General features: G+C 38.3%; 1 protein-coding gene across 2 annotated transcripts in view; it reads right to left on the minus strand.

Moving 5' to 3' along the window:
• Positions 1 to 5,000, minus strand: part of pkd1a (polycystic kidney disease 1a) — an 87,149-nt gene that overhangs the window by 81,208 nt on the left and 941 nt on the right. The window lies entirely within an intron of this gene.

Below are 5,000 nucleotides of genomic sequence, written 5' to 3' on the forward strand. Positions count from 1 at the left end.
TGTGTTTAAGTCAAAAATCACATCTCCGTGAATCCTCATGTGTTCAGGCTCTTGCCATCACTTATATATCAACCTGGTTGGCCTCGAAGGGTGCTTGGACCCCCAGATCGCTGCTTGCAACCATTAGGCACTAAAACGGCCACGACGCGGCTCGTGCTCTCCAGAAGGACTTCACAGATGACGACGGGCGTAAAAGAAGAAATAATGAAGAAATCTTCCATCGTTAAGACGTCCGTCGTCATCTCACTCTCTCCTCTCTTCTTCTGCACCACTACCACGACGAGCTTATGAATCACCGCGCTGGATTCCCCGCCCATCCGTCAGACGGTGCCGGTTCACTTGAGTGCAGCTGCAAATCACGGGTTTGTATCACCGCTCCCGTTAGAATACGCTACCGTCGCTATGGTAACAGCTCCTTCACAGGCGGGCTTGTACAAGCCGCGATAACGTAAGTGGGCACAGGAACGAACGACAAACGGATAAAAAGTATTCCGCGTCAAACAATCGGTCCGTCCGGGATTTCGTGATTTCGCCATCGTGGGAATGAACACAAAGTCCCGGAAACGCCACAATATTCACCAGAGCTCTCAGCGGATTTTACGCAGATCCGGGTCGAGACGTATCGCGTGACGTCACTACGGCTCGAAGGGTCTCGTTTACCAGCAAACATCGCGTGATTGCGATTTCGGCGATTCGCGCATTTTGAAAAAAGCCGCAGAAAAACCAAACAATGATCTTTAGCTGGTCAGCGCGTTCGCCTCACGCCTCCAGGGTCGGGGGTTCGATTCCCACCGTGTTCCTGTGTGTGTGGCGTTCGCATGTTCTCCCCGTGCTGCGGGGGTTTCCTCCGGGTACTCCGGTTTCCTCCCCCAGGCCAAACACATGCACGGTAGTCTGATTGGCGTGTCCAAAGTGTCCGTAGTGTATGAACGTGTGTGTGAGTGTGTATGTGATTGACTGAATATGGACTGAATAAAAGACTTCAGAGTGGAAAGAGTGGATCCACGGCTGATTATTTTCCGACAACAGCACAACACCGAGTCTGTTCTTCCTCACACTGCCGACGAGCAGTGTGCAGACGAGCGTTTTACAAATCTCGTGAACCTGGAAGCAATAATCACCACAGCATCCAAACACGGGCGCTGATCAGAGCTCCACCGGGGTGTAAAGATGCTGCAGTGAACTCTTCAGCACAGCTGGAAAGTCCAGCGGTTCTTCCCTCGTGTGGAATGAGGCAGGCGGAGGGGGAAATCGAGAACACATGCAGCACGCACCCCAGAACGCAATGTTCTCTCAGAGCCGCGCGTGCGGGAGCGCGTGTGCGTGTGTGTTTGTGTGTGTGTGTGTGTGTGTGTGTGTGTGCGAGTGTGGCCCCCGTGACTTGACCTCTCAACACCGGGCCAGATGCAGTTTTATAACATGTTCATTCAGGATAATTTATTCGCTCTCTCTCACACTCATTTGCTACGGACATTTCTCGCTCCGTGTTTACACTCGTATTTGAACGCGACTTGCTTTCCATCCTAAGCGTTTATATTTATATTAATATTGATATTGATATTTACAGGTAGTCATCTTACGTAGCATTTTTTGTGCTAAATGCCAACATGAACGTTAAAACTAGTCACTGTATCACGCTGTCAGGGCCGATGCAAGAGCGTGACATCGTTATCGTGATCAATTACATCACCGTGCACTTCCTTCTCTCAGAATATCACGTGTAGTCGCAGGGACTGTACGACTCTGAGTGACTCTGTGTTTTATTATTTTCACCTCTACCAGTTATATATATATATATATATATATATATATATATATATATATATATATATATTCAGTCACATTTAAATATATATGTGTGTATGTATATATATTATATATACACACATATATACACACACACACATATATATATATTTAGTTACATTTAAATATATATGTGTGTATGTATGTGTGTATATATATATATATATATATATATATATATATATATATATATATATATATATACACACACACACACACACACATATATATATATTTAGTTACATTTAAATATATATGTGTGTATGTATGTGTGTATATATATATATATATATATACACACACACACACACACACATATATATATATATATATATATATACACACAGTTACATATACACACACATTTCTATATATATACAGTATATATAGTTACATATATATAAATATATACACACACACACACATATATATATATATATATATATATATATATATATATATATACATATACATGTGTAATTACAAAAAACCCAAATTACATTTTAATTATTATTTTCAAATAGTTCTTTTTTGAACATTTCATAAAGGTTTAGCTCGCACTTTATTAACAGACTTAAAACATTGAATTTGTGTAATGTGAAAAACATTATTATAATTTATTATTAAGTATATTGCTAGCATGTTGTAAACAGAGCTTGATATTATAATATATAAATATAAATATAAATATATATTGTGTATTGTGAGAATATCGCCGTTTCTCTCCCCACATGTTACCGAGCTCCAGTTCGGATTCACACCTGCGGTCTTTACCAATTTAATTCGTTCTGTCTTTACAAACGAATTCATTTTCAAACTATTTCTGTCCATCAGTCCTCATATTTCTTTCTGATTCCGAATGTACGGCACTTAAGTACACCACTGGCGTGTGTGAGTAATCGTTTAATGCTGATTAGAGTGTAAGGATGGACTTTCTCAGGCGGTGTAAATAAATAACACACTCCTGTACAGTATTATAGAACTCTGGGGTTTTTGTTTTCCATCAGGTGTAATGTTTCATCCTCCTCTGCCCAAAAAAAGTTCAAAATTACTTCTAAAAAAAGTTTATAAGCCTTAAATAAATGTAAGACTTCAGACCCAAAGCTTTTATTTGTTTTCCAGATGCATTAAATATAAATCTTATAAGTTATACTGTATATTGTTACTCTTACAGATGCAAATGATATATAGGTGATATATATATATGATATATAATTGTTTTTTTTATTGCTTTTATATCAATGTAACACTTTAAAAATAACCCTGCTGAACAAAACCCCCAACAGAGACCATCACAGAAATTCTAATGGTTTCCACTACAAATGCCATTACAAACCATCAGCTAACCAGTAAAACCATTAACATTATTCATCCTCACTGGTATCCACTAGACATAACATGACACCCTTAGAAGGCAACAAATTACCAGTAGTGACATACAGGGGCCATTAGAGTTTCCATTAAAACCAATACAATTCCCACTATAACCATTAAAACCATTACAATCTCCACTATAACCATTAAAACCAATACAATTCCCATTATAACCATTAAAGCCATTACAATTTCCACTGTAACCCTTAAAACCATTACGATTCCCACTATAACCATTAAAACCAATACAATTCCCATTATAACCATTAAAACCATTACAAACTCCATGAGGGTTTCTATTGTTGTTGTTGTTGTTGTTGTTGTTTTTACAACAGAGATGTCACTGGCACTGTAGATGATTTCAATAATTCTATCTCAGATTAAAAACGATCGGAGATTAATAAGAAACAACTAAAAGGCTTTGTGTGGCCGTTTGTGGAAGGAGTCTCCAGCGTCGGCACGTCGCAACAGTCAGAGGTAAAGTAACGTAAAGTAACGTAACGTAATGTAAAGTAACGCAAAGTAACGTAACGTAAAGTAACGTAAAGTAACGTAAAGTAACGTAAAGTAAAATAAAGTAACGTAAAGTAAAGTAACGTAAAGTAAAGTAAAATAAAGTAACGTAAAGTAAAGTAACGTAAAGTAAAGTAACATTACGTAAAGTAACGTAAAGTAAAGCAACGTAAAGTAAAGTAAAATAAAGTAACGTAAAGTAACATAAAGTAAAGTAACGTAAAGTAACGTAAAGTAAAGTAACGTAAAGTAACGTAGTCACGTAAAGTAACGTAAAGTAACATAAAGTAAAGTAACGTAAAGTAAAGTAGCGTAAAGTAACATTACGTAAAGTAACGTAAAGTAAAGCAACGTAAAGTAACGTAAAGTAACATAAAGTAAAGTAACGTAAAGTAAAGTAGCGTAAAGTAACATTACGTAAAGTAACGTAAAGTAAAGCAACGTAAAGTAACGTAAAGTAACGTAAAGTAAAGCAACGTAAAGTAACGTAAAGTAACATAAAGTAACGTAAAGTAACGTAAAGTAAAGTAAAGTAACATCACATTTTCAGGAGACAGAATTTCAGTAGGGATGTACTTTAAAATAAATAAATAAATAAATAAATAATTGTAGATTGAAAAATAAAGAAATATAACGATGCTGAAGAGAAATTAGAGCTGTACATTTTTTAAATAACTTCAGTGGATTGGATTACACGCAGCTGATGTTTTTATTGTACGATTATCTTTACAAGTGTAAAGCGGTACTGTCATTTATTTATTTTGACAGAGTTTATTTTACTCGACTTTAAATGAAAGTATCGTCATCGTTACATTTCTATTTATTTATTTTAATCGTGAGCGGAATGATCCGCTCCCTCCAGGATCCTGCGATCGCGGAAATGAAAGTAAAATGCAGCAAACTCCGCATTATCCGGAGGAGCTCGCGATTTTCCGGAATTTCCGCGGATTTTCCGCAGATCCGGGCCGAGATGCGTGACGTGACGGGACGTCGTCACGACGCGCGTCCACTCAAAGCCGTCTTGGATTCACGTGCGTCGAACACGAGTACGGCTGAAAGGTCTCGTTTACCGACGAACGTCGCCGCGAAAAGAGCGCGCAGGACGATTTCGTGCCGTTGTGATTTTGCCGATTCGAGCAGATTCCCACAAAATCACATAAAAAAAAACACTCGCAAATTTTGAAAACGGACGCAGCGAAATCAAGCGTTTTTGTCCACAACAACAAATGCAATGCTGCGAGATCCGGTGCGGACTGAGATGTATACGCTGCTGCGTACGGTGTGTGTGGTAGAGAACCGTGATGTGA

The sequence above is a fragment of the Ictalurus punctatus genome, chromosome 26 (assembly GCF_001660625.3).
Source record: "Ictalurus punctatus breed USDA103 chromosome 26, Coco_2.0, whole genome shotgun sequence".
Classification (NCBI taxonomy): domain Eukaryota; kingdom Metazoa; phylum Chordata; class Actinopteri; order Siluriformes; family Ictaluridae; genus Ictalurus; species Ictalurus punctatus.